The sequence below is a fragment of the Dermacentor variabilis genome, chromosome 9, assembly GCF_050947875.1.
Source record: "Dermacentor variabilis isolate Ectoservices chromosome 9, ASM5094787v1, whole genome shotgun sequence".
NCBI classification, from domain to species: Eukaryota; Metazoa; Arthropoda; class Arachnida; order Ixodida; family Ixodidae; genus Dermacentor; species Dermacentor variabilis.
The window spans coordinates 141,101,088-141,115,532 of NC_134576.1; the positions used below are offsets into that span (position 1 = coordinate 141,101,088).

At 45.9% G+C, this 14,445-nt stretch overlaps 1 protein-coding gene across 4 annotated transcripts in view; it reads right to left on the reverse strand.

Annotated features, from left to right (window-relative positions):
* LOC142557690 (histone-lysine N-methyltransferase SUV39H2-like) overlaps positions 1-14,445 on the reverse strand; it is a 113,735-nt gene that overhangs the window by 20,527 nt on the left and 78,763 nt on the right. The gene's annotated exons all lie outside the window — the stretch shown is intronic.

A 14,445-nucleotide genomic window follows, 5' to 3' on the forward strand; every position in this document is an offset into this window, starting at 1 on the left:
TACTGAGTCAACAGTAATACCGCGTATTGCATATTGGTCAGAGGTAGGTTGAGGTATCGAAGCAAATTTTACGTGTTTAGTTTTGGCTATGTTAATTTCCATCTGCCATGTGTCACACCAGCCAGTTAGTTTTGTTAAATCAGACTGCAACACAGAGATGTCGGCAGGGCAGCTTATTTCATTATATAAGACGCAGTCATCTGCGAAGAGACGTATATGTGAGGTAATATTAGTTGCGATGTCATTTATGTATATTAAAAATAGCAGTGGCCCAAGGACGGATCCTTGAGGAACTCCCGAAGTGACGTGAGTGCGGTTAGAAAAGCAGTTGTCGAGACTGATTACTTGAAATCGGTATCAATGTGCCAAAACTGCATCTATCAATCATCTCAATGTGCCAAAACTGCATGCATTTGCACCAGTGAAGTGTTGCAAAACCAGAACACATACACAAACAAGACAGAATAGAGTTCTTTAAAAATGACTGCCCATGAAACAACTTGAAATGTATGTAGAATGCTACTGCAGCAGACATAATGTGTTACCACATTCGCATGTAAATAATATGAGCACGAATACAGTCTATGCTCGTTACAACGGACCCCTGTACAACAGACTTTTGGATATAATGGACCATATTTCAGCCTTAGTTTGTTCTACCTACCGCATTTACTCGAATAATGATCGCACTTTTCTGTAAAAAAAAATTGACAGAAATCCAGGGGTGCGATCATTATGCGGGTTAAATTTCCCGCGAAAAGAAGATTTTTTTTTTTTTCATTCCACGTTTGCTGCGGGATGACAACAGGTCAACAAATAGACGGCTGCTGTTGTATGTAGTGCGGGACACCAAAACAAAGATGATGGCCGGTAGAACAAGCCGAACGCTATACGAACGCGCCGAACGTGATTTTTTTTCTTCTCGTGAGTACATTACGTGCACTGAAACAGTTTCTTCCATATCAGTAATGAATAATATAGTTAATATCGGCAAGTTTGCAGCAATAACGTAGCCATGTCCACTTTGAGGGGACAGAAACAGATGGGCATGAGTGACATAGAAACATGGCGGGCATACTGCTGAAACTATGGAATTTGTCTTCACTATCCTAATACAGCACATTTCCGCTAAGGGTGGGCTTAGCTGTGTTACAAGCGTAGGCGTATGAATAGGGCACACCTCTAACGTATTAGTGTAAACGTGGCTACTATCCTTGCCGCTCACGATTTGTTGTGTGCCCACGAGTGCAGACAAAAATAGAAAGACGCCTTTTTTGTTGTTGTGGACCACAACCATTATAAAGCCTATACATAATAAAGGCAAGTTTGGTTGTAGCTTTTCTTTTTGTCATGGACGTGCGGAAAAGGAATGAAATGGGGCATCTGCTTTAGGATGTTTGGTGCGTGCAGACCGCCTGGTTTGTCTTGAAGAGTTGTTTGCGTAGCATTTGACAGATGATAAGCGCGATCATTGTTAGGTAGACTTGGCACACGACATATTGCTGCGGCAAGTTCGGGGTGCGATCATTACATGAAAAATTTTTAAAAATCGAATTTTGACGACGAAAATCAGGGGTGCGATCATTACGCGAGTGCAATCATTATGTGAGTAAATACGGTATTTCATGAATGCAACGAAGTAAGCTTTTAATGGACCTCGCTACAACAGACTATTGGCTACAGCAGACAAAATTAGTGGCAATTTTATTCAAAATTGGGCATAGAAAAAGTACTTTTCCTGTGTAGACATGGGCTGACAAGTGACTTACGAGGGTCAGCCAATGATCGCAGCTCAATATCGAGCATGCGAGAGAGGAAGGCAGGGCAGAAGCGCCGTCTTCTTTCACACGCGAGGCACGTAGGGGAAGGTGAGAGAGAGGGGCGTTCTAGTCTGGCGGCGCTGCTGCTTACGGAGCTGCCGCTGTATCTTGAAAGTGATCTGATATGTGGACAAAGTGCTCACCTGTGCTGCTGCCGTATCTTGAAAATGACCTGCTATGTGGACAAAGTGCTTCCCACGTGGGGGGCACGGTATTTTGAAAGCGATCTGCAATGGGGACAAAGTGCGTGCCGCCGCGGCACTCATTTCAAAAGCGATCTGTAATGCGGAGAAAGTGCGCCCAGTGCCGGTAGCACCGTATACACCATGTTTTCGACGTTTAGTTCGTGTTGAAGCGATAAACAGCACGAAGATCAATTTTCCCGCAGCTGCTGCCGCGCTTATCTTGCTTAATTTGCTATCACAATCGATGCTTCGGGTGAAACTGCGACTTCTTTGTTCGTTTTTTACTTTGGATGTTTGTCACTCACTTTCCAATAAAGTTGTTAAGACATCACGACGAAAGTTTCACAAGTGAGGCATTTCGGATATTACGGACTTCAGATAAAAATGGATGTTTTCTGTCGGATTATCAGGGTCCATTGTAACGAGAGTTGACTGTATAACATGAAGAGGGCACTTTTAATCTCTCAGAAAAATAAAAAACGTATATATTATGATTATAGCACGAAGTGACGCCACAAAGAAACAGGAAATGATGCATCATGCCAGCAGGTTTATTTTTTATTAATTGTTCCTGTGAAACTACTGTTGCAAAATAAAGTGGAAGGACGAGTGCATGCAAAATTTAGTCATCACTGCCGACATCTTTGTAACTGTTAACAGCAGCATCCTCCACACCACCATGGTTATTGGACAGGCAGCATTTCTGAAGTGGCCACAGTATCATCGAACAGCTCTGTACGTAGTACAGTTGAACCTGGCTATATCGAACTCGCAAAAAATGTCTATCAGTTCGATATAGAGCATAATTCAATATAAGCCTGCTAAATATTTAAATGTCATAAAAGCACATACCATATTAATATCACTTTATTGATGAAACTAGCTTAGTTTCGCATGAAATAGTCCTGCATTTGCTTCTGCTTGGGCAATTTCGCTGCCTGCAATGCACGCACTTCTTCACATTGTCTAAGGAGTCGGAGCAGCTGAGGCCGCAACCTTCCGCATTCGCGCAGAAGCACCGAACTAGTGCAAGCGCACGAATCACTTCGGAAGATGTGGGCAAAGGACCGTCGTTGCTTTCCTCATTGTGACCACTTTCACTTGTGCTCGGTATGATGTCGGCAATGTAGTCTCCGTTTTCGAGCTCTCCCGTGGTCGCGACACCATCATTTGCACTCACAAACTCATCCACCATTGATTTGTCAACAGCTTACGGAAATTCTGATAGCTTGCTCCAAACTTCGGCAACACCGGCAACGGCTTCATCGCATTCATCAGAATGCGATGAATTTACAATCGTCACCGAGCATGCGGAAGCCGGCACGGCTGAAGCAATTTCGGATGAACCGCTCGTACACACGGCTGTACGTACGCGTCGGGCGCCATGGGCACCGGGTCGCGAGTTTGGCCACTTTAGCCCTAATGTCCCCCTTATTCTTCAAGATCGTGCTGAGAGTGCTCCTCGGAATCTGTGGAGCATCTGACTTCTCACCGCGTTCAACCCGATTTATGATTTCGAGCTTCACGACAAAAGGCGAATTTTGCCACTTCATCACGGCAACACTGCGGGAGAAGGCCCACAAGGCGCACACACAATGAACCAGAAAAGCACTTTCAGAAGAACTCGCACTTTCGCCATCTTGCACGACGAGGGTACAAGAGCCTCTGATCGGCTGTTTGAGCAAGCGCTGCGGGCGGGCCAGGATCATTTTTTGCAGGGGGGGTGTCGACGGCTCGTCCGAGGCAGTGCGGTCATGGTAGGGAGAGCGGTTGGATGGAGCCGCGCCGCAGGGTTTCCCCTCCACCGCGAAGGAAAGCCAACTTCTGGGGGCACTTTCCCGCCACTTGATGTTTGATACATCAGGAGTCGCTGCTATTTTAGTTCGATGTAAGGATAATTTTTGCTATATATACTCTTTGTAACTATACAGTGTCCAGAAATTGTTCGATATATAGAATAATTCGATGTAAACGGGTTTGATATAGTCGGGTTCAACTGTAGTAGCAATTGTGATGGTGCGCAGCGGTTTAGCTCATTGCATTCTGAAGAGACAAAAATGTTTGTCAAAAGCTGCGTTATATTCGTATAACGAATCCCAATATATTGCAAGGCGTGTTCAGTGGCTGAAAATTGAGAAAAAAATTTTTGGGTTGTAATTGTGCAAATACGGTAATTTGCTAAGTAGAAGGATGCCTTATCTGTGTGCACATTGTTGTTCATCACATGAATAACATGTAACAATAAAAGTACAAACACTCTATCTTAAAACAAAGAGGCACAGCTGTGAAAGACTGATCAATGCCAAGTATTTATAATCACTCTGCAGGGCGCAGACTTGTGCTACTAGAGAGGTTTAGCTTGTCTTGTATTAGGGTACACGCAGGGGGACGGGGCGTGGGGGCACTGTGGCGGAGGTGTAAACTTGTGCGGCCAGCATGGTACAGCCATGTGTTGGTGCAGAGCTTTAACAGACAAAAAAAGCTACTATTGCAGTAACCAAGTGTACTTTACTTTGCTGCGGGTACAAATTTTTGGCAGCAACATGATAATGCAAGTGCCAAAAATTTACACCGGCAGCGAAGTAGAATACACTTTGTTAACGCAATATTAGCTGTTTTTGTCTCTTTGAGCTCTGCGCCACCAGGTGGCTGCACCATGCAGGCGGCTCCCGTTTACGCCACCGTCCTAACGCCCTGTCCTCCTATGTTTACCCGAATACCAGACAGGCTAAACCTCTCTACTATCCACTGGGAAGAGCCAGGACAGACAAAACCTGTTTCCTCCATTTTTCTATCAGCAGATGGCAGCACCATTGTGCCCCCCCCTTTCAGTTAATGGCATGTGTCATGTAAGAGCCTACCATTTAAGATTGTCAAGAGCTTCAAGGTGATGGGGTTCTTAAACAACAATGGACAGCACAGAGGACAAACAGTTTTTTGGAAGAGTCTATGAGTTGAGCTCATCAAACGATGAGGGTAGTGGAAGAGATGACAAGTGAATAAAGGTATTCATAATCTAAGTGCGCTTTGAGGCTTCAGTTAGTAGCCATAAGCTTGCTTCATGTAATGCCTGCAGCCCGCAAAAAAAAATTTTTTTAAAGTGCGAGCCTTACATGAGCACAAATGGTAGTACAGTATAACCTCGCTCAGTTTAAGAAAATTTTTTTGCATAAGAAGAATGAGAAAAAGTGTACTAACCAAGAGAACGTACAATCCGAAGTAACTAAAAGCTCTGACAGACTCAACTGTATTTCACATCTACGTGATGCAAAATGTTGCAAGTCATTGCGCACAAGGCACTGATGCAAGTCGAGCTAGTGGAGCTTCGGCGGCTTGAGACACAATTTGCTGTTTTGCTACTGCGCAGTGTTTAAGATGGCGATGGAAGCGAAATTGAGCTGGTGGGTGACGCCAGATGCCACCAAAGTGAAACATGACCCTCATGTCACGCCGCCTGCAGCAGGGAATGGCGGCACGTTTGGATTATCACCTACTAAAAGCGTGCAGTATGCTACTAACGGCACTACGCCCCACACGCTGTAAAACAGACAGGTGAAGATGCTTATCACACTAGGTTGGCAGCAGTAACATTGAATGCAGCATGTGACGAACTGGGAGAAGAATTGCTGGTAACAGAATAAGAAACTGAGTGCATGCCAGAATTTTCATGTGAGACGGGCAGGTGAGTATTGCGGTGAAGCTGCCACAGTGGGCGGCTACGTACTCTTTTCGATTGCACAAGCCTCACGCATTTTTTTGTTTGCATGGGATCTAGTGCCTGGAAAGCATATTATACGATCGCAGTGTGGCAACGTACTGAACGTTGGTGCCGAAAAATCATGTTTTCCAAGACGTATGAACTGGTAAAAATTAAGAGCAACTCTATTGGGTCATTCTTTGTGTTCCTGATCGCAAAAATTGGCACCAGGAAATTGTACGTAATGGGATCGTATCAAAAAGGTTTTACTGTACATAATTTTACAACTCTTGTGTGGGTCTTTGTGTAATTGATCTGTATGCAGAAAACAAAGCTGCTTGCAGACCATCAATACCTAAAATTTTACAACATTGAAACCCAGTGCAAATTCACCCACCTTCAAACGATCGAAACATATTTGAACAATCCACACTACAGAGACAGTGAATGCATACTTTTTCTAGTTATCAAAATGCAGGCAGTTGTCTCTACTTCACTGCTGCATGCTTCAGTTGAAAGCAAACTTCAGTACGAAGGCTTGACACACACACACACACACACACACACACACACACACACACACACACACACACACATGCCAAACTGTGCACATTGAGTTACAACTACTAATCAACCTTTTTCATTTTCCTGTCCTGTCCTCTGGCACACACTGCTGGAAACATTTTGGAAGGGTGCCAGGGCTTTTGCCAGTTGATTAGTGTACCTCTGAACATGTTGAGAATGCATCAGTTACGTGTTTTCTAAATCACAATGAATTATTAATGGCTTCTCTGGGGCAGCATATCCTATGTGGAAGCCATGTAGCACTCAAGTACTACAGCAGAACCTCGTGAATACGCCCCTGTTACATACAGTTTCTTGGCGGCAACATTCACGATCAAGAACACAAGAAATGACCCAACAAAATTACGCTCATTTTTTACCGGTTCATACATTCCCGCAAAATACGATTTTTCAGCACCTTCGTTCAGTACATCGCCCAACTGTGATCGTATGATACGTTTTCCGGCTGCTAGATCCCACATAAACAAGGAAATAGGCGAGACGAGCGCAATCAAGAGCAGTATATAGCTGCCCGTCGCAGCAGCTACACCGCAACACTCTCCTGCCTGCCTCCCATGAAGATATCAGCGCACAGTCAGTTTCTCATTTCAGCACCAGCAAATCTTCTGGGTCATCACCCGTGGCATTCACAGCTATCACCACCAATCCCACTGCAATAAGCATCTTTGCCTATTTGTTTCACAGTGTGTGGCGCCGTCGGAAGCATAGCACATGCTTTTAATAGGCAATAACCGAAATTTGCCACCGTTCCCTGCTGTAGACTGCCATTGTATATGTTTTCCGGCCGCTAGATCTCATGTGAACAAAACCAGGTGAAAGACGCAAGCGATCGAGAACAGTATATAGGCGCCCATCTCAGGTGAAAACAACCGCACGCACAGGTTCTTATTCCGCTACCAGCAAATTTCCGCCCGGGTCGTCGCACACTGCATTCACAGATGTTGCCACCGAACCTATTGCGATAGGCATCTTCACCTATCTGTTTTACAGTGCGTGGTACGTAGTGCCATTTGTAACGTACTGCACACTTTTAGTAGGCGATAATCAATATGTGCCATCATTTCCTGCTGCAGGCGGTGCGATATGAGGGTCACATTTCACTTCGACGGCATCCGGCATCGCCCACCAGCTCAACTCCATTTGGGTTTCCCGTCACCATCCTAAAACACTGCGCAATAGGAAAACAACAACATGCGTCTCGGGCCGCCGGAGCACCCCCAGCTAGATGCACGTTGGTGTCTTCTGCCGCAACAATCCGTGCAACGCCTCGTGTTATGTAGATGTCAACAATAGTCGAGCCTGTCAAATTTTTTTAGTTACTTTGGATCGTACATTTTCCTGGGTAGTACATTTTTTTCTCATAGTTCTATGAACTATGAGAAATATGAAACTATGAGAAACTAGGAGAGAAGGCCTGATTGCACTATAGTGCTAACCGTGTGGCCAATAAAAGCACGCTGAGTTCCGTCTACGACGTGGCTGCCTTTGAATTTGTTGCCGATTTCTGGCAATTGCAGCTCACGTTTTATATTCCTTTTACCCATTCTACAGACATTTCGTATTCAAGAAGCCTTTCAGCACAGCCTTTCGTGTCAGATTTACCAAAGCAGTCTATTTGCTTGCACCAACATCTACAGCCATAGATCAATGTTAGCTTCAAATACGGTGGTAGCGGCGCATCGATGATATGAAATAATGTAAAAATGTAGCAAAACATTCATATCTGCACATATGAGCCGCATTGTTCTACCCAGAGACGAGTCAATATGAGCAGTTGAGCCCCTTAAACAAAGACGACTACGAACCAGATACACATATTACAGGCTGTTATCACTAATTTTCACTTTTCTTTAACTCCATCATAGTTACACTTCACACATTCCATAAAGTGCTACAGTCGACTCGGGTTACAACAGACCATGACAACCCAACAAAGCAATGTCAGTTTTATTTGAAGTCCGTAATATCTGAAACGCCTCACTACCGAAAATTTTGGTCACAACGTGTAACAACGTTATTGCAGAGTGAGGGACGAACGTCCAAAGTAAAAAACAAACAGAACAAAGTCACAGTTTTGCCCGAAAAGCAAAGCATCGATTGCGATAGCAATTTAGTAAACAGCTATGCAAAGTAAGGAATGTAGTTTTATCGGCCATATAAAGTTGTAAACTTCAGCTTACTAACTAAATTAACAAGCACCATACAGCGCGCACACAGGTAAATATGAACACAGCTCGCTCAATGACCAACCACGGAAAGTCACTGTCAAAACATTACAGTGAGGAAGTGTGGCAGCAACAGCGAGCGAATTGACCTTCGTGCCGTCTCTCGCTTCAACGCAAACTAAACGTCAAAAACAGGGCGCATATGAAGCTACCGGGACTGGGCGCACTTTGTCCACATTGCAGATTGCTTTCAAGATACGACGCCCACGTGGGTGCGTACTTTGTCCCCATCGCAGATTGCTTTCAAGATGCAGCGCCCACATAGGCACACACTTTGTCCATATCGCACATTGCTTCCAAGATACGGCGCCTGCACGGTTAACAGCAGCCACCAGAGTGGAAGCCCTCCCCATTTTTCCCTTGCCTCCCCCTGCGCCTCGTACACAAAACCTGGCGCGCGCTGGTGTGCTTCCGCCCCGCCTTTCTCCGGCCCTCGCATGCACGATATTGAGCCACGATGGTCAACTGACCCTTGCAAATCAGTTGCCAGCCCGTGTCAAAACAATACAAGTCTATTTAATAAGCACGGTTTTAAGAAAAATTGCAGCTAATTTCATTCACAGTAGCCAACAGTCCATTGTAGCGCAGTCCAAAAGCACACTTTGTTGCATTAATAAAATAGGTAGAGCAAACTAAGGTTGAAATATGGTCCGTTATATCCGAAAGCCTGTTGTATGCGGGTCTGTTGTAACGTGCATAGACTGTCGTATTAGAGAAAACTATGCTAGTATAAGCACCCATTTATAGGCTGTGTAGTTCTCTCGTGAAAACACGGACGCCATCGTTGACACCATTTGGTAACTGAGAAAGACGGTTGTTTATGCTGCTGTACTGAATGCAATGGCTCTTGTTTACTGTTTCACGGAGAGGTAAACAGTACATCTCTGGAATGACGAAATGTGTAAGCATAACAACATGTACAAACCTACCCATCTACGTAGTGAATGGGACTAGCAGGGCACAGCGCTGTGTCACTGCTTCCCACACTTATTTTGTGTGCCCCCGTGCAAAGTGAAGAGTTGATTCAAATTGCTAATGCTATAACTGAACTATAAAAGCGATTTTCTTCGTCCTAACTGCTTACTTTTCAGCTCAGGTCTGTCGGTAGTCGGTTCACAAACTCAACAGTTCTGCAAGGCCTAACCTTCGCTGAACATGATCAATATCGGCTCAAACTTCATGTGCATGGCTTGAGAGGGTTGAAATTTATGCATTTCAAGTTCTAAAGCATATTTCAGCTAATTTTGAGGCCAATTATATATGCAAGTGAAGGTACTGCTATCACATTGCCAGTTTGACGGCTGATCACATGCAGATTGATAGAATGATGGTCGGCACATTGATTTCGTTGGTACTATTGACACAAAAGCCCATAGTACTTCGACAGCTTGTGCTCGTCGATTGTGTCGTTGTCAGCCTGGTATTATAAAATGGTCTCAGCAACACATTGTGCTAAATAATGTCAAACCAGTAATACCTTGCCTCACTTTACGGCTACGTGAAGTGAGGGCTGACGCTGCAAGAAGACTGTCAGCAACGTGATGTTTTTTGAAGTGCCACTCCAGTGTAACGGAGGGGTTTGTCGATAAATTTGCTAGCCATGAATAAAGGGTGGTTGCAACGTGATTAACGGTGCAGTTCGCATAAAGTCCTGCCCACTTCTGTTTTAAATGCAAGTTGCAGTAGTACACTACACACATTTTCGGCATCACATCGATGTAGAGCTACCAGTGGAGTTGTAACGTGGTACATGACATGATATGTGTAGCAGCAGTGCACGTCCGTGCACTTTCTTCTGGAGGACTTGTTTCTGATATTGGGCCGTGCACACAACATTTTGCGACACACACAAAACATTTTGCGACTTGTCCCCTAGCGCAGGATGCATGCGCCGTCACACCGTGAAAAACATGGATTATTGAAAACTTTTTAAACAGCAGCAGCTGATAATAAAATTTACTATGAAGTTGCTCTACACTCTTAAACAAAATTGCACCCTTTGGGTCGTATCTTGCCACACAACAGTAATCTTCATCAGTCTTGTCCACATTTCCTTTCTTTAATGCTGCAAGCCCAGTACTTCAAAGCCATGAACAGCATGCGCATTATCAGCATGACAGAGCATTCTCGACAGGAAAATAGCGGGCACAGTGTTTTCCAGAAAAAAACGCAAGCAAGGCAGATGAAAATTATTGTCGTGTGACAAATATACACTCCAAATGGTGTACATTTGTGTAACAGTGTATACAATGTTTCATACACAGCAGGCAACACTACAAAAGCTAGACTTCTCTCACTGATTGAATTTGCAAGGATGAAATACAGTCGAAGCTCGCTAATTCGAACAGGCTTAATTTGAACTTTCGGTTTATTTGAACTGACACTGTGGTCCTATCAAAGTTATGTGTATTCCAATGGGCAAAAACGCAACACACAAGCATTTGCAACAGTTAATTTGAACATACTGTGCTCTGAGCAGTGCACTAGATTATGTGGTGGCGCCTTCAACCAGCATTCCTCTGACCCCTCCATAGAGGAGGATCTTAGGAGAGACCGCTCAAAGCCGCGCAATGAAAAAAAAAAAAGTGGCACAAATTTGTGCACAGACGTGTGCAGGCGCACATCATCTACAGTCGACTCCCGATAATTCGAAGCCGCTTAATTGGAATTTTCGGTTAATTAGAAGTGAAGTGCTGGTCCCGTCAGTTTTGCATGTAATCCTATAGAAGAAATCGCTCGATAATTCGAAGTCCTCATCCAGTATCTTCAAGGGCAGTATGGTAGCGCGATTCAAAGACGGGACAAGAGAAGACACAAAGGGACACACACAGCGCTAACATGCATAAAAGAGCCCGATGTACTAGAAATGAAGTTCACGAAGGTTGCAATGTGGTCTCTTGTCCCGTCTTTGAATCGCGCTACCATACTCCCCTTGAAGATGCATTACCAACAAGCCCACATTGCAACCCTCGCGAACTTCATTTCTAGTACATCGGGCTCTTTTATGCATGTTAGCGCTGTGTGTGTCCCTTTGTGTCTTCTCTTGTCCCGTCCTTGAATCGCGCTACCATACTCCCCTTGAAGATGCATTACCAACAAGCCCACATTGCAACCCTCGTGAACTCATCCAGTAATATTGTTTAATTGGAAGTTAATTTTCAGCCGGGATCCTCGAGGTGACCGTCATTCTTTGGTAGAATGTGCAATTTTTCAAGTGTTGCAACAGTTCCATGCTCCGCGTTGGTGTCATCGCCACCGCAGCCGCCCGCAACGCCATCCTTCTTGGAGCGGCGCGATTATTCATTGCTACGGCTGCCGTGGCCTCCGCGATCAACTCCGGCGGGAGGCGAAGCGGCTCCCGCCGGAGGCCACGCGCGGCTGCCACGCGTGGCCAGAGCTGATCGCGGAGGCCACGCGGGTGCCATAGGTGCACGCAGCGCTGCATACTGGCAGTGGCGAGATTGTGCGAGATTAGTCTTGCAGCGCACGCAGCTATGTCGAGGCGTGTGTTGGTCGAGCGCCTTTGTGCGGGAAGCTCGTAGGCTAGGTTGTTCCACGAGTGATTCGGAATTGACTGTACCTAGTCGCACAGTTTATAGCCATGGCAAACCGTGGCTCTTATCGCACGCTCGACCTGGCAACGAAAGTCGAGGTTTTGAAGGAAGTTTAGAAGGGAGGTGCCGCCAAACAAGACATAGCGCGGAAGTACGGGATCAAGCCGAACACGCTCTCTAACTACATCAAGAACAAGCGCACAATAATGGATGCATTTGAGAACGACAAGTTCAAGACTTCTCGGAAGCGAATGCGCACCGGCACTTACCCAAAGTTGGAGAAGGCTCTGCTGGTTTGGATTAGGGAGGCCAGGAGCAACAAACTTCCTCTCAGCGGAGACATCGTTGTGATGAAAGCCCGAACGCTTGCAGCAATGTTGGGGATCGATGACTTCGTTTCGTCAGATGGATGGCTGACGCGCTTTAAAGATCGCCATGAACTGGTTTTCAAGAGCGTGTGTGGTGAAAAGGCGTCCGTTAACCAGGAAACATGCGCCACGTGGAAGGACGGAAAGCTGCGTGAATATCTCGCCGAATACAGACCGGAAGACATCTTCAATGCAGATGAGACTGCACTCTTCTATCGGCTTCTACCAGAGAAGACCCTGACATTCAAGGACGACGACTGTGCTGGGGGCAAACGCAGAAAGGAGAGAGCGTCGGTGCTGATCGCGGCAAACATGACTGGCACGGAACGATGTCGGTTACTTGTGATCGGGAAAGCCGCGAAGCCGAGATGTTTTAAAGGCGTGAAGACGCTGCCTGTGGACTATGAGGCGAACAAAAAAGCGTGGATGACGGCCGAAATCTTCAAGAGCTGGATAAGCAAATTGGACCGCAAGTTTGCTGCTTCGAACCGCAAGGTGTTGTTCCTTGTCGATCACTGCAGTGCTCACGTGAATGTGCCAGCCTTGAGTGCAATACGCCTCACATTTTTGCCTGCAAACACAACGGCTGTTTTGCAGCCAATGGGCCAAGGCATCATCAAGAATGTTAAAGTCCTGTACAGGCGGCACCTCCTCGAGCGCATGATTTTGTGTATGGATAGCTCCACAAAGTACGAGGTGAACCTGCTTAGTGCCATCCACATGTTGGCGCGAGCATGGGATCGTGTGAAGCAAGAAACAATCGCAAACTGCTTCAGGGCTTGCAGTTTTGTGGCAGCTTCTTCAGAGGATGCCTCTGAAATTTCAGCGGAGGAAGCGTCAACAAGCGAGCTTGACGGCACTGATTTTGGTGATGCTCTCGGGGATGTCAATTTTGAAGATTACATCGCCATAGACAAGGCGGTCGAAACGTGCGGTGCACTGACAGATAAGAAATTGTAGAGATTATTCGGCCCCAGGAAGCGACCCACGAAAGCGACGATGATGTTGAAGGCGAGCCGCAACCTAAGGCTGCCGATGTAGCTGCGGGCCTTGCTCTTGCGGAGCGCTTCTTTGCCGCTGAAGGTAACGCGGAAGAAGCGTTATGCCACATCTACAGCCTGCAGAACTTGCTTTCAGCAGCGCGATTCGGCAAGAAGAAGCAAAGCAAGATGACCGACTATTTTTCTTAGAGAAAATACTCGATTTCGCCACAAATAAAGTGCTGTTTCTTGTGTTTTGTGCTTAATCGGAAGTTCGTTTAATTCGAAGTTTTTTGCGGTCCCCGTGAACTTCGTATTAACGGGAGTCGACTGTATATAGTTCTGTTAGTGACGGGTGTCCTGTGCAGTGAACAACCAATTTTCCTGACTCCAATTTTTCGGACATGCCAGATAATTTGGACGCCTTCGCGGCACCGCCATGTACCCCCCCCCTTAGAGTTAAATTATAAGAACGTCTAAAATTTTGGACACAAAAAAACCTTTGCGCTCCAATTTTCCAGACTTTTTTCCATGACCGCAGGTCTGAAACGGCATCAATGAAAGCCACCACCACAGCCATTTTTATTATCTTGCCGCCTCGAGCCGGTGCTCTCGCACATAGATCCGCTGGCAGCTGTGGCCACACGGCAGCAACACTACGCCTAAAACGTTCGCTACCAGGCTTCCTGCTGTTCGGTGCCGCCTTCTTCATAGAAACAATTCCCCGCTGTTAGCAACGGCGCCAAGTCCACCTTAGTAATCCTCGCCAATGGCTTCGGAGCGCGGAAAGCATGGCACGTTACATAATGCCGTTTTATGAAAGTCAACTTCGCCCCAATACAGTATTGCACTGCGGTGAAGCATACCAAAACTTGTAAGGGACAATTGTCAAGGGCCATGGCATGTTTCCTTTAATCATACACGTGTGCACTGCCGTCTCCTGCCACAGTACGAGTACCAATACGCCTAATACGCATACTGGCAGGTCTCCAGAGCTATGTCAGGTGTGCCTGTGGCGATTTGAGCCCTTG